This window comes from Balaenoptera acutorostrata, chromosome 18 (assembly GCF_949987535.1).
Source record: "Balaenoptera acutorostrata chromosome 18, mBalAcu1.1, whole genome shotgun sequence".
NCBI classification, from domain to species: domain Eukaryota; kingdom Metazoa; phylum Chordata; class Mammalia; order Artiodactyla; family Balaenopteridae; genus Balaenoptera; species Balaenoptera acutorostrata.
Window position 1 is genome coordinate 2,750,991 of NC_080081.1, and position 21,927 is coordinate 2,772,917.

The following is a 21,927-nucleotide window of genomic DNA, read 5'->3' on the forward strand; positions in this document are numbered from 1 at the left end:
GCGTCAGTAAATTTTAAAATGCACCCTCCTGTCTGGAATTGTTTTCTCGAGTAGCACAGGGGACCCCGAAATCTCAGCCTGGGTGTGGGTTCTGCTACTGTCCAGCTCTTCTGGCTGCTTCCTTCCTCAGTGCTGAGACGTGGATCCAAAAGTCAGTGGTAATTGATGTGAAATCACCAGCGCAGTGGATCTCCTGGTTTATGAGCACGACCTGTTTTGTGCTTACATACATTTCAGTCGTATTTTCAGAATAATTAATTAGACATTTCAGCTTGGCCTTGTTCCCTTTAAAAAGAGTAGTTTTAGTGCCCTCATTTGAAAGTCATACCAAATACTTACACTTCACTTCACGTTCAGCTTCTGGTCACTTCCTTTTTCACGCCACAGCTCTCTATAGAGGAGAAATGGGCTGTGTTCCCACAGAGGGGGGTCCCTGCTGGTCCCTCCATCACCATGTGGCACCCTGGCTGAGACCCTGCTGCCCCGCCTCGCCCTGCCCCTCCCTTTCCCCATCACCCACCTCTAATGTGTATCTTCCTCCTCTGTGGTTCCCCCCAGCCCACCGAGTTTCAGATCCAGTATGGAGGAGAACTTCTGCCCAGGGGAGGAATCCCTGCACCCGCCCACCCCTGCCAACACGATGTTCCTCAAGCTTCATCATGTGTCCTAAGTGCCCACTTAGCACTCAGCGTAGACAAAGAACACATCAGACTAATTGAATCCATGTGCCAAATCTGTTGGCTGTGATAACTCGGAGTCTCACCTTCTTTCTGATTGAAGAGGCCCGATAGCTACATTATAAAATCCATCTGCAGCCAGACACCTCTTCGTATTTTTGTCTGAATCCATGTATCGTGTCTCTCTTGTAGCCATTGTAAGCTGCAGTCAGCGATACCATTTGCAAGGTGCTTTTATGGGAGATATTAATTATATCGAGGGTGTCTGGTGTTAAGGGGAAACAACGCCAATGAGAAAATGAAAACAAACAAATAAATAATCCCGGTGGGAGTGATCGTCTCATGCGGAGGAAACACCTTCAGTGACCCAGAAAAGCTGATCAGTGCAAGAAAACCTGATGGCAGAGAAAAATTTACTGCTAATCCACACGTGTGACGTTTGGAGGGACCACACTGGAAAAGATGGAGCTAGAAATCTACACATTGATAAGAAAGGATGATGGTCACTTCAGAATAAGACTCTAAGGGATGAGGAGTGCCTGTGCGTCCCTACGCTTATTGAGGAAACAGCAGAGATGGTGCAGTCGAAGCTCTGCTCTTTCAATTATTGAACTCTACTTCCCATCAGCTTCAAAGGAGACTACGTCTCCCTTCATTCCCAGACAGTCATCTGTTTTTGTCAATTTGTTCTATTTTAATCCAGGATGAAAAACTGACTGTTGGAGCCCAGTCTCGCCAGATCTTTACCGGCAAATGGGGGAAGGAAGTGTGTGTCGATTTCCTGGCTATTTCAGACAACACCTTTTTCTTGCTCCTAAATGATTTGGGCAGTTTGGAGCAGAGGAGCTTTTTATCTTCTCTTCTGAATCATCCAGATAAGGGTCCCAGCTGCCTGTCTTCCTGGCCACGGGGGCCTGGTCTTCCAGTGGGTGATACAGAACATAGATGACTGCAAAGCACCACTTCACCCTTGAAGAGCTCAGACTAGAGGTAGGATCTATGTGATTTTACTTGAAAACATGTTTCTTTAAAGCTGGGAGGAGAAAGCCAATTTCATTTCTGTCCATCTTTTAAGGTCTGGTCTCTGTAATTCTCTCCCCTCCTCTCTCTAGTCCTATAATGAGGGTTACCCCGTGGGGGTGATGGGATTCTATGGTCTGCAGCACCCCCAGAACCGCAACACACAAGCCTCCATCCAGCACTTAGCTGGGAGGGTGATGAAGTATTTCATTCTTCCTTCATAATATCCTCTTGCCTATTTTTGAGGATAGACTGAGTTTAAAGGATTTGCAACACTCAGTTCTCTTAAAGCCAGTGTGGAGAGAGAGCAAAGGAAAGTGGCAGAAGGTGAGGAAATACCCTCTATTTCGTCACTGCTCCGATGCTGGGATAGGCTGCTAGAACCACTATGTGTGTGAAGGTGATGTTACCCAAGGCCATTTTTCACCTTTGAAAGTATTTTATACTGTCCTTAGGCACCCAGATTTCTTGCAGTATTACTGAAGCCTCTGGTTATCAAATGGATGCCTACAGACATTCTTTACTTTTAGGGCATGAGAGCCGTGAGCAAGGTTTCATGCAAGAAGGGCAATATTTGGAAATTATCTTCTGGAGACATCAGTAGGATATTGTATGTGGAATTAAACTTAGTGTGATGGACACTTACCCTCTGTGGAATGTAGGGAAGAGTGAACTTTTGAAGCATTGGAGGCACTTGTGTCTTACATATTCAGAGCAGATGATAAATGGGACTCAATATAGTGTATTGATATGTTGCCCTTCTCTCCATTGATCAGGGTTGAGTGACCATCTTAAACATTAAAAAAAAAAAACTTTATTACTTGTGCTTGTATGTAAGGAATGGTGATATTTAAAAAAGAAAAAAAGTACATATTTTACTGAGTTCCATTGTGTTAAGCCGAAAATAAAGCTACCATATTTCCTTTCCGTGTTGTTAAATATGGTGCCCACTTTTTTTTTTTTTTTTATTTAAGCCATTCAGTGAAAAGTGTTTTGAGAAGCTGGGCTTTCATTCTTTGGTGCTACTACGTTGACTGGAAATGGAAATATCAGTATTTGCTCTTCTTGTTTAGCAATTTATCTATTGCCGCTTTGGAGTCTAGTGAACTACGAAGCTTGTATTGAAAACAAAGCCGAAGTGTCAAAGCAGATAATTGGAAATAAAGGAGACCAAGGACATTTTTGTTTCATGAAGAATTTTCTCAGGGCTGACTTCCAAGATTGTGACTTTTCAAATATGCTCATGGATGTTGAAGAAGAAGCAGAATTCTATAATGTTCAAGAAGGTTAAATGTGGTCCATGGAACTTCAGCTCAAAATAAAAGCAAACATTTTTAACCACACACACTGTCCTACAAGTGACAGACTTCCTTGAGAGATGGTGGTGCCCACCTTTTAAAGGGCTTGCTGAGTGGAAACTGGACGTTGGAAAGAATGATGATGCGAGCAGAGGCCCAGTGGGCGGGTGCAGCGCTGATGAGATGGAAAGAACGGAGGCAGTTGTTTCAAGGGCAATTATTCCTCTTCAAACGGTTGTTCCTTCCTTCCCCAACCCTGGACTGTGAGTCTGGGGTTGGGATTGGGTGAGGGGCCCGAGGGAGGGATCTGGGTTGTGATTAGACAGAGGCACTCTGTGCTCTGACACCAAAAGCATCACGTATTCATCATCACGCCAGTCGAGTTCCCTCCTTAGAGTATGGAGTTAGCTTCCTGGGGCTGCCATAACAAAGGACCACAAACTGGAAAGCTTAAAAAGTATGAATTGTATTCTCTCATGGTTCCGGAGGCCAGAAGTCCAAGATCAAGGTGTTGGCAGAGCTGAGCTCCCTCTAGACTCTGGGTGGGGTCCTTCTTCACCTCTTCCAGCTGCTGGGGTAGCCGGCCATCCTTGGTGTTTCTAGGCTTGTAAGTGCATCACTCCAACCTCTGCCTCTGTCTGCATGTGGCCTGCTCTCTTTCCGTGTTTCTGTGTTCTTTTCGTAAGGACACCAGTCTTATTGAATTGGGACCCACCCTACTCCAGTACAACTTCTTAACCGATTACATCTGCAACGACCCTATTTCCAAATGAGGTCACTTTCCCAGGCGCTGGTGGTTAGAACTTCAACCTGTGTTTTGGGGGGACAAGATTCAACCCACCATGAGTAACTTTGTGTAAAGACAGACCAAGGTGATCACAGAAACACTGTCCCCTTTGACTTGGGTATTTGAAGCACACACACAGAACATCCCGGCCCTGGGATGGAGAAGAACCTGGCAGTGAGGACTGAACATCTATGGGGACCAAGTGGTGAGACGGATCTGAGAGGGACCATGGCATTTGTGTCCATGGAGGGCCATTTGGAACATGCGACCAGAGTGAAGAGACTGTGACATGTTTTGTGGTTTTCTCTGTGCTGTAACTTTTCCTTCCCCAGGAGAAATGAGGACTCAGCTCTTCGCGGTGCCAGGAAGCCTGGAAGGATGGGATGGAAATTCTCCTCTCTTCCCCACCCCTCTCTGCACTACTCTCCAGGATTGGACTGCAAATCCAGGAAAAAAGCATCACATGAAACAGAGCCCTATGGGATGGAAGTATTTTGTTGTATTGATACCTCCTAACATTTAATGAGACTTTTTAAAGATGTAGATTCTTCTAACTTTTTACTATTACAAAGAAAATACTATAATAAATGGCCATATACATACATTACTTTGGATTGTGTGAGTATATTTGTAGGAAAAATTTCTGAAAGAGTTACAGGGAATATGCTTTTATAATTTTGGTAAATATTAGACCAGGATTGTCCTTGTTCACACAGCCACCTGTGATGCACAAGAGTAGCTCCTTGTCTCAGCACGGGGTGACATCAAAGCTTTACATCTTTGCTAATCTTATAGGCAAAAAACTATGGTTTCTCAATGTAAATTTAATACATTTTTCTTTTTATGCACAGTTTGTTTTTCGACCACTTTAAGAAAAATCACTCTTTTTCTGTAAACTCTCTGTTCATATCTTTTTTCCCATTTCTCTATGTGCTCTTGATCTTATTGATTTGTGAGAGCTTTTTATATATTTATGAAATTAGCCCTTTATGATACAAATAGCAAACATTTATTTCAAAAGTGTCATTTGTCCTTAAATTTCATATGTAGTTCAGTGGAGTGTCTATGTATATAAAAATTTTAAAAAATTTTAGTAGGTTCAATTAATCAACTGTTTCATTTTATGTTTGAGTCATGGTTTAGGTAGATCTTCCCACTCAAAAGTTATAGAAAAAAATCTTCCATTGTTCTATTCTAATTATTTTTTGATTGATATTTTGGTTTTGTCTTCTGTTATTTTGGAATTTATCTTTTTTTTATAGTTGTGATGGTTAATTTTATGTGTCAACTTGGGTAGGTGAGAATACCCAGTCATTCAATCCAACACTAATGTAGGTGTTTCTGTGAAGGTCTTTTGTAGGTGTGGTTAATATCTACCATCACAGATTAAAGGAGAGGAGATTCCTTTTCATCATGTGGGTGGGCCTCATCCCATCAGTTGAAAGCCTTAAAAGCAAACACAGAGGTTTCCCAGAGAAGAAAAAATTCTGCCCAAGACTGCAGCATTTACTCCTGTCTGGGCTTCCTGGTTGTCGACCTGCCCTGCAGATTATGGTCATATGCCTGGAGATGTATCTATATATCTGGACACAGCTTCACTGGGTCTTTGCTCAGACTCTCACAGCCCCCTAAGCTGAAATCAAGGTATCGGCCGGGCTGCAGTCTCCTGTGAGGCGAGGGGGCCTCTCCCAAGCTAATTAGTTGTTGGCAGAATTCAGTTCTAGGCAGCTGTAGGACCGAGACCCTCAGCTCCTAGCGACACTCACAATTCCTTGCGTGGCCTCTCAGGACATGAGTACCTACCGTACAGCTAAGCAAGGAGAGTCCCTGGCCCCCGTGCACTGCAGGATGGCGCCCGACAAACATGGTGGGATCACAGAGTGACGGCCCATTGCTCTGCGCAGCTCCATAAAGTCAGAACCATGTCACAGGCACTCCCCACACTCAGGGGAGGGAGTGATACAAGGGTGTGAACCAGAAGGCAGGGTCACTAGCATCACCATGGGTATGCACACCACAGCCCCTCAAAATCCTTACAATTATGTGAAGGGAAAGCAATGTTTCCTCTCTCTACCCTGAGGCTGTGCATTTAACCATGAAGCTCCACTCCTACTTTTGCCCATACGGGAACTAATAACAGGGAAATGATTGGATAACTGAAGGCTTTTAATTTCAGTCTGATGTTGATATCACAGTCATTTAAATGTTACCTCGAGTTGTAACAACTTTGTCTCACTTTTTTCATTGTAAGCTTCTGGCAAATAAAAAATAGGTTTAGTTGAGCTGGTTCTTGTACAACTCATGACACAGGACATGTGGACAGTTAATCATCCATGATAACATTGATGAGGAATTCATCTATTTAGAGAGATGCACAGAAGGTTTCAATGATAGAGGATTAACTTTCAGAATCATTGAAATTTCTTCTTCTCCACTCAAAACACCTGCCATTTTGGATTTAAATTATATGGTTGGAAGAGGAAAATAGGATTGCATTTCAGATATGTGTGCAGCAAAGGAAAGGGGGGCGGGGACCAAGAGCAGCAAGAGGTGGGAGACGACCAGGAGTAGGAAGAGGAGAACAGAGACTGAAGCCAAGTCCCCCTAAAACTGAGTTCCTCTGCTGAGTTTATGATGAACCTCTCTACCCCAAACTTTACTCCCTTTCTTTTCCTGAACCAGGTCCCCTCAAGATTGAGGAGCGTCAAAGAAAAAGGGGGATTGAAACTGTATATACACTGCTGTGTCCCTATCCTTTGAAGTAAAAGGCTTTGGCTTTATTTATTTATTTATTTATTTATTTATTTATTAAAGGTTTTAGCTTTAGTCTCTCAGGCCTTCCTTGGGTCTCAGAAGGCTGGCTCAAGAGTTAATGATACAAATGAACTTAGCTACAAAACAGAAACAGACTCACAGACTTTGAAAACAAAGTTATGGTTACCAAAGGGGAAACATGGGGCGGGGGAGGGATAAATTAGGAGTTTGGGATTATCATACACACAGTATTATATATAAAATGAATAATCCACAAGGACCTGCTATATAGCACAGGGAACTCTACTCAATATTCTGCAATAACCTATATGGGAAGAGAATCTGAAAAAGAATGGGTATATGTATATGCATAACTGAATCACTTAGCTGTACACCAGAAACTAACACAACATTGTAAATCAACTATATTCCAATATGAAATAAAAATTAAATTAAAAAAAGAGTTAATGATGGGAAATGTGAAGATTTAGAAACAAAGAATAGCTGTTGGGCGGGGAAACTGGTAACAATTTAGACTATAAATCTGCCACATGGCAGAATTGCTGTACTCCCCAATCTCTGAAAGATAGAGATAAAGGCCTGACACACATTCCTAAGTTGTTTGTACAGGAATCATACTCCCACCAGATGAAAACTGCTGACCACAAGCACCTAGATCCTAGACTAGTTGAAACCAGAAGGTTGATGATACTTGAAACGTCACCTTGATGACAACCAATCCGAGAATTGTGCACGAGCTGATGAGGCACCCTGCAGCCCCCTCCCTCACACAGCCTTTAAAATCCCCTCCCTGAAAGCCATTGGGGAGTTTGTGTCTTTTGAGCATGAGCTGCCCATTCTCCTTGCTTGGCACCTGCAATAAAGGCTGTACTTTTCTTCACCACAACCTGGTGTCAGTAGATTGGCTTTACTGCACATGGATGAGTGGACCCAAGTTTGGTTTGGTAACAGGACCTGAGGTGCCGAGCTCCACTGGGGCCACAGGGTGGGGCCCACCCGAGACAGCTGTGTCTACACAGCATGCTGACAGCAGAAGAGTCAAAGTTTTGAGCCTTGGAAGAGTTTAGAACTGGAAACATCACTGTGAACATCACAGGCATGTGGATGAAGTGAACTTCTGCAAGGGTCTACGATTGTCTGCAGAAGGCATAGACGAGGTGGGAAGCGGTTTGCCCCAGTGGGTGCTCAGGAGAACCCCAAAGGGGAAGGGACCTGCAGAGAGGAATCCCAGAAGGAGCAGAAGAACATTCAGGGAAGGAATGAGGAAAAGGTGGGTCTGAAGGAGACTGGGTTCTCCAGTGGAAGGGAATCTCAAGTACCCAGGATTGAAGGTGGTGGACACCACCAGACAGATAAGGGTGGAAAACCAGCCCTTGGATTTGGGACTAATGAAGTCATTGGTCATTGGGCTTCCAATGATGTGCAACAGATTCCAGGGTCTGAAGAGGGAAAGGGAAGTGGGCGAGTGGGAAGAAAACACGGAGTTTTCATGCATGTGGCTGGTGGAGAAGGCGAGATGGCTATAGATAAAGCATAGATGCCAAGTCCATGGCTTTCCTTTGTTCCTCTTATTTTATTTTGTTTTTTAGGATGAGAGGCAGTTCATAGATTGGGGAAAAAAGAGAGAAAAAAAGAACAATTGATGCTAAAGGGGAGAGATGGGAAAGCTGATGAACCAACATCTCTGAGGACACAGGAGACTGAAATTGTTGTCCTTGCACCTGAGAAGGGTCGGAGCTTCTGAGAGAGAAGAGGGGGAGGGGAGTGACGTGGGAAGAAGGGGTCTGATGAGGGGGGGGAACAAAGGGGGAGATTGAGGGAGGGAGGAAGGAAAGAAGGAAGGAAGGGGATGCCACAAAATTTTGTGGGCAGCATGAGGACGTTGTAACCGCCCACCCAGATTGCCCCCCTTCTCCTCACCAGCCTAGAAGACGAATCAGGGTCTGGTTGGAATTTGCCAGGTTGAGTGAACGTTTTCAGCAATCATTTCAGGCAGACAGGGAACTGAGCAGCCAGGAGTAAAGGGATTATTAAATATGGTTAGGGTCAAGGTGAGGTTGGAGACCAGCAATCATTAATGGCCCCAACCTGCTCATTTTCTGAGTTTTCTCCAGGGAGAGGCTTGTCTCTAACCTGAGCTCAAGGTTTGCTGGTCAGATGTTGCAGAGGGCGTCGAGGGCACAGACATTGTTGGGAGGCAGGAAGAAAACTGGAAGATTAAGTCCAAGGGCAGGTGCCATGTGAGTGGGACATGACGCCGGGGGTCCTGCAGTGTACAATTTCAGAGTGAGAGCCTTTTCCGGGGATGACACCTGTGATGTGACAGTGTGTGTCTGACTCTGCCACCTCCACCAGGAAGCCTTCCCTGATACAAGGGTCAGAGAGCTCTCATCTCTCACTCTTCTGAGTTGGTCACCACTTTGTTCTCCTCTTAAGCACACCTTCCTGCGCTAAGTGTGTTAGATTACAGAAAGGCCCTCAGTTCTCCACCCCTCCCTATTTCCAAGCTTTTTGCCAATTCACCTTGCAGACCCCTCCCACTCTTACTCTCAGTTGACCGTGTGACTTCCCTTGGCCAATAGGATGCCAGCAGCCACGACATTCAGCTGAGTCCTGAAAAGCCTTTGAACAGCTGGAGCTGCCCTGGCCCTGGCTGCCGTTCCCTGACCCGAGAACATGTCCGAGCTGGCTTTCCAGGGAAGTCAAAGCATGTGGAGCAGAGATGAGTGACCATCATCTTCCTGGTTGAGGCTGCCCTAGGCCAGCCAATGTCCAGCTGACCCCCAGACGTGTGGTAAGTACAGCCAAGGTCAGAAGAACGCTCTAGACTGACCCCACGTGAGCCATGAGTGTGCCCAGCACAGACCAGCCCAGACAAGCCTGGATCCGTTGAACCCCACAGAAGTGTGAGCAAAATAAACATCTATTTTTATAGTTCACTGTTTTTGTGGTTGTTTGTTACTGGACATTGTTGGTAGATAACTGATAACTGCTACACTAGTGGGTTAACTCTCTCGATATGGTAGAAACTCATCAAGGGCAGGGCTGTGTGCCCTACACACGGGACAAATGTTGAAAAATAAATGAATATGTTCAGGTAACATCTGAGAGCACAGGGAACCCACCGCCTTGCTCTATAGCCCTATTCAGCCTAATCAGATCGGTGTTACACAGTCTGAAATCCTGATTTATAAATTAGTTAATTAAGTTAGTTCTCGCTGACCACCAAAGTAGCAAACGTAGAATTTAATAAAGCAACTTTGGATACTGAATTGCCCAGAATCCAAGGTGGAAATTGTCTGGTTAATGGTGAGTCAATACCCGCTTTTGTTACAGGAGTTCCAAGGGTTTGAAGATAAATCTCAATTTGATTAAAGGCTTATTTTTCCATGAAACCAAGAGAATAAGGCATAGAAAGAGGATAGAATTTTCAAAACACAACATGCATGCTTCATGTTACAAACGCATATGTATTTCTGTTCAGCATTACAGAAGTATTCTTGTGTTTGCCAAATTTGCTACATGCCTCTCTATTTGAAATGCCAGAGAAAGGTGGTTTTAATAAAGGTTTTCTAATGTAATAGAACAAGCAGTAATAACATCCTGTTTGAAATCTCTGGGAAAAAAAGTTTCTTTTTGAAATGTTTTCTCAGGAATTGTTTTCAAGAAACCAGAAGAGGAAAGATCAGTGTCAGGGCCCTGAAATTGGTCCTCCGTAGAATTTCATAGCTCTCCCTTTCATCTCACTGATTGATGATATTATTAGGGCTCAGAATTACTCTATAATCAAATGAAATATCCAGAAAGCTAAGAGCAAAGGGAAGCCTTTGAATGTGGTCACAAAGGGAAGTCAGTTTTCCATTCCTGTCATCAATTAAAGTAGCGAAAGTGTACATATGAAATCTATATGCGTACGTGTGGAGTTGGTGAAATAGCCTTGGTACCACGAGAAGAAGGTGGATGGCTCTTTCTTGTAGGAGGACAAGTAATCCTTTAAGTGAAAACAGTTACATAACAGCAAAGAAATGTGATGCTGACCTGTTTGCTCTGAGGGAGGCAGCCCTGGCATGCGGTTAGCCATGACCTAAGTGACACATCCTAACACTCTGGGCATCTCAGGCTGTGTGTCAGCCCAGGAATTCATCTGTACCTGTATTTTGATGCCAGTCAAGGGGGTTGAAGCAGCTGAATTTTATTTTTTATTTGCTTCTGGATGCTGTTGGTTTTCCTTCACGTTGACCTGGATGGGCTGTAATTGTATCTGCTCTGTAGACCTACTTTCCTAGGCGAACACTGTGCTGCAGTCAGCTGTTGGTTCCTAGAAAGGAATTCAGGTATAAACAGGACTGTCTTCTGCCAGGTGTGCGAGGTACTAACAACGAGGCTGTGTGTGAGTCCTGGGAGGGGGGACAAACAGAGAGAGAAAAACCCTCGGCCTTAACCGACTCCACTGAGAGAGGCCTTCCTTTGCAGGCAGAGGCCGGCAACCTCGGATGGCAATCGGGCGCTTGTTTGGAAGCTTGTGGAATTGTGACAAAGTGGGACAGGGCCCAGGAGCACATCTCCAAACTGGGGTCTGTGCTGTCACCACCTCGGGTTACGAGAGAAATTGCTTTCCTCCAGAGTCTGCACACAGCCTCCCCCTAATTTCTCTTCTTCCACTGACGCCTCGCCATCCCCCAGAGCAGTGGACGAGGCAATAACAAAATCCACCTCCTACTGGGCACGTACTTCATTCTTTCAACACTTGTTCTAAGGAATTTCTATCAGGCCCATTTGAAAGATAAGACAACTGAGGCTTCGGGAGGTGGCCTCTCGCCCAGGTTACACAGTGAGGATGACCACCTTCCAGGTTGGCCCGGATCCAAAGTTATGCGATGTCCAGATGGTCAGTTGTAGGCGTCAACTTGGCTCGGCCGTGGTGCCCAGTTGTTTGGTCAAACACTATTCTAGATGTTACCCTGAGATGCTTTGTGCATGTGGCTGACATCTCTGATAAGTTAACTTGAGGAAAACAGATTACCCTCCACTATGTATGTGGGCCGCGTCTAATCAGCTGAAGGCCTTAAGAGCAAACACTGAGGTTTCCCAAAGAAGAAGGAATTGGTAAATAATATAGCTCCCAGCATAGATAGATACAGAAGTAGATATTTGCACGTGTGTGTATATATGTATATATGTATATATATATATGTATATGTATTGCATATATTGGTTTTGTCTCTTTGGAGACCCTAACACGGGCGTCCATCCCTCCTTATGCCCCACACATAATACATCCAGGCTTTTCCACATTGTGACTGTAATATGAGAAAGTGGCAGAGTACAAACTATATGACATCGGGAGGCTGTAAATTCTGGGGTTCATGACATAGCACTGTATCTCATTAGTCCCCTTAACCCTGTAAGAGTTAAACAGTAGCTCTAGCCCCAGCCACCAGGGTGTCTCTCCCATGCAAGGCCTTTTACTGATGTTTATGCCCCATGACCATCATCCAGCCTAATTAACCCACCTCTTAACACAGCTGGACCTGGGCTGAGTCTCTCCACTTGGATCCTTGTGTGATTGGATATTCTTCTAGGTGATGCCTTGACTCTCAGCCATTGTATCCAACGGATTCTCCAGAGAAACAGAATTAATAGGAGAAATATAGATATAGATGTAGCTATCGCCAGAGCTAGAGATGATATATAGATGTAGAGATACATAGATAGATATAGACATGCAGATAGATACAGACACATAGACAGACATATGTAGATACAGATAGATATAGCTAGAGATTTATTTTAAGGAATCGGCCTGCTTGATTGCGAGGGCCAGTGAGCTCGAAATCCACGGGGCAAACAGCAGGCTCCAAACTCGAGCAGGAAATGATTCTGTATCTTGAAGCAGAATTCCTTCTTTTCGGGGCAACCTCAGTGTTTGCTCTTAGGGCCTTCAGCCGACTGGGTGATGCCCACCAGCATTATCTGCCGATAACATGGATGTTAACAAAGTCAGTTGATTGTAGATGTTCACCGCATCTGCAAAGTATCTCCGCAGCAACACCTGGTGGAGTGTTTGATGAAATAGCTGAGAACCGGAGCCTGGCCAGGGCGACACAGGAGACTGACATCACAGCACGGACTTAGGATCCCGGCCACCGGGCACTCTTGGGGCTCCTTTCTGGGGAAACTCTGAGGAATCTGCCCCTTGTGCAGGGCCACTTAGGCCCTTACTAAGTTGCCTGGACTCAGCTGACTGTCTCTAGGGGGACCGCGTAACTTACTGCCCAAACTGGAATGCTCTGAGAATCAGAAGGATGCTCTTGACCATTCCACCAGGACTAATTTAGGTTGTGTGGTCCTGCCTGCACATCTTCCTCAGGACAGCCTATGTGAGCCCTTGTAGCTCCTCCTCCAGAGCTTACTCTTAAGGCTATTATGACATTTTACATCACACCCTGTACACGCTCCACGATTGCACCTCCATCCACTCTGCTACGAACTCTGTGATTTCCTAGTCTAGCCTACTCCATTGAGAAAAGTCTTGCTGGCCCACTAACTTGATATCGTGATCCAGTAACGCACTGCAGATGGCAGTTTCAAAGTCTTGCTACAGTGCAGTGTTTACCCCCAGCCCCGGCTGCATTGTCCCGGCATCTCTGACCCTAAGCATAGCCTCCTGTCTCGTCCTTTTCCCCTTCTGATGAACAGGGACACACACATTCATTCCCAGATTCCTATCCTGCGTCCCCCCCGTCCATTAGACCTCACTGCCCAAGACTGGTCTGTGTCAGGGTCTCCCACGAAGTGGCACATACCCAAGGATTCTTAAATCCAAAATCATTCTTTTTTTTTTTTTTAATAAAGAAGATTTCAAAAGTGACATAGTTGTAGAAAATTTGGAAAATACAGACCTGGCCCTGATTCTTGCCCCTTTATCCACACCTGCTGCTGTTGGAACTTGAAGGGTGCTCTATGGGGAGGATACACTGTCCACCCCTTAGCACTGGGTTTAACCATGTGACTTGCTTTGGCCAATGGGGAGTTAGAAGATGCAATGCCAGCAGCGGCCTGAGAGGGCCTTTGGGCTGGTGCCTGGTCTTTCTCTTCTCAGCCATCACCATCAGAAGCCACCAGGCAGCTTACTGGCCCAGGAGGGGGAAGAGGAGGGGTGTGGGCAGAACTCCAGGTGACTATACAGCTCTGAACCCCGCAGCTGGCTGAGCCCCAGACCCAGGGAGCCCTGCCAAGGTCAAAGGAAACATCTCCCCTAAACACCCCAGCATGGACCGCAAATTAAATAAAGGCTTAGGTTTAAGCCACTGAGTTATGGGGAGGCTTGTTACACAGCATTATTGTGGCAATAGGTGACTGCTTCAAGAGAAAAGGCTGTATATCCACATTTTAAATGAGCCCCCAGACAATCCTAATGTGAGTGGTTTGTTGGCTAAAATCTGATTAAGTCTAAGTGCTGATACACTATGAGGATAGTAGCCTTCTGATCCCATGTTCCTAAAGATATTTTTCTTTTTTCCTTTTCTTTAAACCAAGAATGGATATTGTACTTTTTTCTGATGCCTTTTTTGGGGCATTTTGTAGATGATCACATGGTTTTTTAAAAAAAAATTGTTAATGGGATATATTGTATTAAAATATCTTTGTGCTTCTTGAATAATTTTACTTGATCATGAACTATTATCATTTTAATATAAACTTGGTCTGAAATTGCTAGTATTTTCTTTATAATTTTAATAAGCCTATTCATAGCCTGTCATTTTCTTTTTTGTGCCACTTTTGTCAGGTTTGGGGATCAGAATTGTGCTGGCTTTGTGAATTGAACTGGAAGTTTCCTGTAATTTCCTCTGCGCTGGAGCAGTTTACATAGCATGATAATTATCTGTTCCTTGAAAGTTGGAAAGAGTTTAGCCCCAAAAATATGGGCTTGGCACCTTTTTTTGGGAGTAATGTTTTGATAATCCTTCAATTTTCTTCTGTGATCATTATACATTTAGATGGTATATTTCATCTTCAGAAGGTTTTGGAAAATTACAGTTCCCTAAAAAAGCCATCTATTTCTGCAAGATTTCCAAATATGTTATCATAGAATTAACCATCTTAATTACAACAGGGTTAACCATATTATTAATTTAATCTTCTATCTAGCTAGTTCCTCATTCTTTATTTTGTGTATGTGTATTTTCTCATTTTTCTAGAAGAGATTGCCAGATGTTTGGCGTTTTAATTAGCTTTCTTCCCCCTCAGATTATAAGCTCTTTGTATGTGTATATCAAATCTGGTTTTATTCTATCTTTGCCACAATTTTCTTTTTTAAAAATTACTTCCTTCCTCCTACTTTTTTTTTCTTATATTAACTTCCTGGACTGAATGCTTTCTTTTATTTTCATTTCTCCTTGTTTAATAATAAAAGCTTTTATGGATATAAATCTGTCTTTGAACACAAATTAATTTTATATCCCTGTGGTCAGAGTATTTGGCATGCACAATTTCTGCCCTTTGAAATTCAGCGAGGTTTTATATGTGGTCTCATGCATACTCAGTTTTTGTAAATATTCTGTACAACCCCTAAAAAGAATATGTTTTTCTATAGGGAACAAAATTAGAAATGTATTATTTCACTTACATTTACAATGACATCACTCAGGCACTCTAAAGATTGATTTTATTTTCTCATTCTTGATCTGTTCAAGACTGAAGAAGTTTTCTGATAGTAAAAATATTTACTTTATTGAGTAAAAATACATTTAAAAAAATTTATACACAGGCAAACTTTTGAAAACTTCCCTCCATCTTTTCTTTCTCCATTCCCTCCATCCCTTCACCAAAAACAAAATAAAATAACTACCATAGGAGTCAGCATTTTTACTTTCTGTATATCCTTTCAGAATTTATTTATGGAAATCAAGGAAATGCAAATATACATCCTTATTTGTTTCACATTTATGCTGAAATCTTTTAAAGCAAACCACAGACATCATGACACAACACCATAAAATACTTTAGAATCCATCTCAAAAATTAAGAAATCTTCCTATATAGTCAATATAGCATTACCCCAAATAAAAATTAGTAATAATTTTTAATATCTTCTAGTACTGAGCACATAAGCAAGTTTTCCGAATTTGTTCTGTCCACATCGGCATGTTTGCTTTACTTCTGGTTATTTCATCTTGAAAGTCTTTTGTTTTTCCAGCGTTTTAGAGTATTTTTTGAAGTATTCAGAAAAGTGAAAAGAGACACTATCAGTTACTGTAGACACGAACCAGGAAGGCCCAGGGAAATGGGGACATGTCTGCACAACTAAATCTAATAGTGGCAAATATGGTCTCTCTCTCTCCCTCTTTACAATGACTTCATTTATATTTATTAAAGTAGTGTTTTCCAAATAGTTTCAGTGCCTATGATTCTGGATGCTCTCATTGTTTCACGTTTGGCCAGCGTTCACCCTTCGGCCCGGCTCCTGCATCCTCAGCAACCCTCCCTTAATCCTTGAGCTCTTTCTTGATCTCTGGTGTGACAGTGTCAGAGGATGGTTGCGTTGTGTGCCCCAGTCCTGGGAGCAGCCCTGGTGGCTTTTATTTGGGAATATGTCTTAGACACCAGGATCTCTGGGCCCGGGTGTTCACTGTTCCTAGAAGTCAGTGCTTCTAGGCTCTTTCAGTGAACAGTTTAAAGGGTATTGGAATGGCCTGCATGTGAAAGTTTAGGTAGCATTCCCCTGCAAACCATACAGACTTGATTTTTTAGGGATGGAATTTGTCTTTGTTTCTTCTGTGGATCTTGCTCTGTTTGGACTTCTCAGCAAATTATCCAACTTAAAAAATTTTTAGAAATATGTTTGCATAGAGTGGGGACTTCCCTGGTGGTCCAGTGGTTGAGACTTCACCTTCCAATGCAGGGGGTGCAGGTTCGATCCCTGGTTGGGGAGCTAAGATCCCACATGCCTCGCGGTCAAAAAAACGAAAACAGAAAACAGAAGCAATATTGTAACAAATTCAATAAAGATTTAAAAAAAAATAGCCCACCTCAAAAAATCTTAAAAATATATATATTTGCATAGATTGACAAATAGTTTCTTTTGATTAAAATAAGTTCTCTGTTTAAGAATTTTCTTCTCAGTCATTTTAAATTTTGTATTTATGCTTTCATCACCTCTTCTTCCTTTTCCTCCCTTGGCTGGGCTAGACTCAGGTTCATCAACATCACTGAAATTACAGGGAACTGCTTTTGTTTTTTTCACTTGTCCTACCCTTATTCTATTGTATACTTTTATGTGAGTTCCTTCAATATATTTTAACCTTTTGTTAACTCCTTGACTTGGATGCTTAATTTGTTTATTTTACTGTTTTATTTCTGTTGATGTAATTTTTGAGATGATAACATTTCTTACTTTGGTGGCATGTCAGAGATTGTTGTGTATTTTTCTTTGCATGCAATAAAATTCGTTTTTCACGTACAGTTCTACGAGTTCTGACAAGCGCATGGAGTCGTGCACCCCCAACAGCACTACCATCCCCCAATCCCTTCGTGCAGCTCTTCACACTCACTCACACCCTTACCCAACCCCCGACTGGCAGTAACTGACTTGTTTTCCATCCCTATAGTTTTCTTTCTCCAGAGTGTCATACAAATGGAAACTTACAATATGTAGCCTCTTGCTGCTGGCTTCTTTCACTTAGCAAAGTGAATTTAAGATTTGTTCATATTGTTAGAAGCATCGGAGAGTTCATTGTTTTATGCTGAGCAGCCTTCCTTTGTATGGATGTACCACTGTTTGTTTAACCACTTATCCTTTGAAGAATATCTACATTGTTTCCACTTGTGAATAAAGCTGCTATATATATTTGTGTGCCAGATTTTACACACACATAAATTTTTTTTAAAAAAATGCTGTCTGAGTTATCTTATAGATCATAATGTTCACCTGATTAAAGTGTACAAGTCAATGGTTTTTAGTGTACCTACAGAGTTGCAGCATTTCTTTTATATGTTGCTGCACTTAATTTGTTAATATTTTGCTGAAGATTTTTATACTGATGTTCATGAGAGATATTGGTCTGTGATTTTCTTTTCTTATTATGCCTTTGATCCTTTTGGTGTCAGAATAAAGCTTGCCTCATAAAATGAGCTAAGGGGTGTTCTTTTCTATTTTCCAGAGGGATTGTGTAGAATTTGCATTATTTCATTTTTAAATATTTGGTAGAATTCATTGTTGAAACTATCTTGGCCCACGATATTCTTTACCAGAAGGTTTTGACTATACATCTAATTTCTGTAATAGACATAAGACACACTATGTTATCTATTTCTTCTTGAGTGAGTTTTTGTAATCTTTAAAGGAGTTGGTCTGTGTCATGTAACTTGTGACATTTATGGACAGAGTTGTTTATAGTGCTCCCTTATTATCTACCTAGAGTCTGTAGGGTCTGTAGTAATATAATCTCTTTCTTTTCTGATATTGATAATGTGTCTTCTCTCTGTTACCTTGATCAGTCTGTCCAGAGGCTTGTCAATTTAATTGATCTTTTCAAAAATGCCATCTTTTGTTTTCAATGATTTTTCCTCTATTTTTATGGTTTTTATTTCAATGATTTCTGCTCCTTGTTTTATTATTTTTTTCCTTCTGCTAGCTTTGAGTTTAATTTTCTCTTCTTTTTCTTATTTCTTAAGGTAGCAGCAAAGACAGTTTTTTTGGGATATTTTCTAATATAAACATTTTATGCTACGTATTTCTTTCTAAGCTATAATTTAGCTGCATCCCACAAATTTTCATATATTGCATTTTCCTTTATATTTTTTCCAAAATGTTTTCTAATTTCTCTTGAGACTTCCTCCATAACCAAGGGTCTAAAAATATGATGCTAAATTTCCTAATATTTGGACATTTTTAAAGTATCTTTCTGTTACTGATTTATAGTTACATATGGCCAGAGAAATTACTTTGTGTAAATTAAATGTTTTAATTTTGTTAAGGTTTGTTTTATGTCCCAGAATGTGGCCTATTTTGATGAACTTCCTATGTGCATTTGAAATGAATTTTCATTTTGTTTGTTAAATGGAGAGTCTATGATGTCAGTGAGGTAAAGTTGTTCAGTGATGCTCTTCGGGTTTTTAAGTTCCTTGCTGATTTTCTATCTTCTTGTTTGATCAATCACTACAAAGAGGAGTGTTGACATCTCAAAGGACAATAGTGGATTTGTCCATTTATTTTCAGGTTTTGCATCATATCATACAGAGCTTTGCTGTTGGATGCATACCCATTTAGGGTTATTATTTCTTTTTGATTTATTGACCTTTTATAATTTTGAAATATCTATGTTTATCCTCAGTAATTTTCATTGTTCTGAAGTCCACTTTTTCTGGTATTACTATAGCCATTTTGGTTTTTTTGATTAATGTTTACTTGGTATATTATTTTACTATCTTTTCACTTCTAATTTATCTATATCATTATAGTTGAGGCAGGTTTCTTGTGAATAGCATATCATTAGTGTTTTTTTTTTAAATTCAATCTGTCAATTTCTTTTAATTGGCACTATTGTAGGCCATTTATATTTAATGTAATTATTGAAATGGCTAGATTTAGGTGTCCGGTTGTATTGCTCATATTGTTCCAGATTTTACATTTGGGAATTTTTGAATAGGCTACTGTGTTTCTGACACGTCTCCATCATTTTGGGGGCACTTCCTTAGTTTCTGCCAGAACCACAAGATGTTCCAGGTTTGTCTTATACTTTCCTTGCCCAACCATGGAACAGCTCTTTATTTAAAGAACTATTGTTATCACCAGAAAATGATATTTAGGAACCAAGATATGGGTGCTGACTGTGCTCATTGTTACTTTAGTTCATTAATTGTTTCTAGGCCTTCTTCATGGACAGATCAAAAAAATATGTATATGTATACAAATGTACCTATATACATCTATACCTATTTCAATAGCTATCTATCTCTGTGTGTGTGTGTTTTATTCATTAGTTCATGCCTTTGATTCCAATTCAACATGCTGGGGTTCATTTTAGCATCGCCTCCAGTTCATTTGTAACTTATTATTCTGACAGTGAGAGTCCTGGTTGTCATTACCTGAGTATATTTACTTAGTTTTTCAGTCTTGGAACACACAAAAACTAGTTTCAGAATTTCTATCTCACACTCTTGTGAAAAACAAATTTACTAACTAGAGGGGCTTCCCTGGTGGCGCAGTGGTTGAGAATCTGCCTGCTAATGCAGGGGACACGGGTTCGAGCCCTGGTCTGGGAAGATCCCACATGCCACGGAGCGACTGGGCCCGTGAGCCACAGTTGCTGAGCCTGCGCGTCTGGAGCCTGTGCCCCGCAGCGGGAGGGGCCGCGGTGGAGAGAGGCCCGCGCACCGCGATGAAGAGCGGTCCCCGCACCGCGATGAAGAGTGGCCCCTGCTTGCCGCAACTGGAGAAAGCCCTCGCACGAACCGAAGACCCAATACAGACAAAAATAATAAACAAATAAATAAATAAATAAATAAATAAATAAAAAAGAAAATCCTTTAAAAAAAAAAAAATTTACTAACTAGAGTATATTTATATACTGTTCTATTTGCCTCAATCTTAAAGTCCCTCACATTTTAATTAATATATATTATTTATTAAATTAAATATATATATTAATATATTAGCACTGCTTATAGCCAATTCTCTGGTGTTTGTCAGTCATCCATCTACTATGGATCTGCTCCATTGAGGTGTGCTTTTTTATTACTGCAGCCCAGTCTTCTTAATTGGGAGAAGAATTTATTTTGGATAATATGAAATAGACCTTTGCTAGAAATAATGAACTAACATGGTTCAAGTTCCAGAAGGCATTGCTCCAGTGGCCCTTCCAAATTCAGCACCTTTCTCTGCCAGCATCATGTTCATCATGGAAAGTGCTATCCAAAGACCATTTTGCCGAACTGGAAGCAATTGAATAAATATAGATGTAGTGAGAGGGAAGGGATCAAAATGGTCCTAGGCACCTTAGAAAGAAGTTCTTTGTAATGGAGAAGTTCTTCCCTACTAGGTATGCAAGGGAGGGAGGGAAAGAGTAGGAATTGCTTCATTTCCTTGTGCATGATCAACTTATTATAAGTATGTCCTCATTTAACTTTGGATTATTAGAAATTACACCTTTGGTCTGGCAGAACTTGATATTTCTGTATCCCATTTCTTTTGAAATCTTTTGTTTCTTTGTATTTAAGAGAATCTGAAGACATTTGAGGACCGTTTCTCCTAAAAACTAGCTTTGGTCATAATATTCATGGAGCCATTTTGTTTTTAGAGAGCCACTATCTTCCTCTGATGCTAGAAAGTTCCAGTTTGGTTTCTAATTTGTACTCTTCTGAATAGTCTAGAATATATACAACCTTACAGTTTCAATTTCTTTTTGGAGGAGGAAGATTATTTTGCTACTGCATTTTAGGGAATTTTAGAGCTACACCATTAAACATGGAAGTGGGGCTGGCTTACATTATTGGAGTCACCTACCAGTTATTACTGGTCTCGTTAAATTTAAGGTACTAATTGAATATCTAAGAATAAGGGCTTCTAACACTCCCATAAGCATTTAATACTGAAAACTTTGTGTCATTTGTTTTATGGGTGCTTTCCATGAAATTAGAATATATTTCTACTCAGTTTCATAACTTCAATATCCCGATATTATCCATAGATGTGTTTAAGTGAAATAGACATTAGCCTGCCTTTCAATTTAACCTTCTCTTTTAAGACAAAAACAGAACCAAATGCAGATGACGTTATTAATTTAGCTTAAGAGATGGTGACTATATGGAGTAGGATTTAAACAAACATCAATGCAAATTTGATGAACTTTAGTAATTCCTTTTAATGACTTTTATTCTAATCTGAAATTTGTTTCTCAACTTGAGAAGAGTAAATTTTTCTAATGTTTTATTTTAATATGTCCTCGGAACCTTTTATTAGGAAAATTTTCAAGCATTCAGAAACCCTGCAAGAATTTTACAGTGAACACGTGTGTACCCAATACCAAGATGCAACCATTAACATTTTACTGTACCTTATCTCACGTCTATTGATCTATCTATTCATCGATATTTAAAAAAAATTATTTATTTTATTTATTTATTTTTGTCTGCGTTGGGTCTTCTCTGCTGCACGCGGGCTTTCTCTAGTTGCGGTGAGTGGGGTCTCCTCTTCATTGCGGAGCACAGCCTTCTCATTGCAGTGTCTTCTCCTGTTGTGAAGCACGAGCTCTAGGGTGCACGGGCTTCAGTAGTTGTGGCATGTGGGCTCAGTAGTTGTGGCTCACGGGCTCTAGAGCGCAGGCTCAGTAGTTGTGGCACACAGGCTTAGCTGCTCCGTGGCATGTGG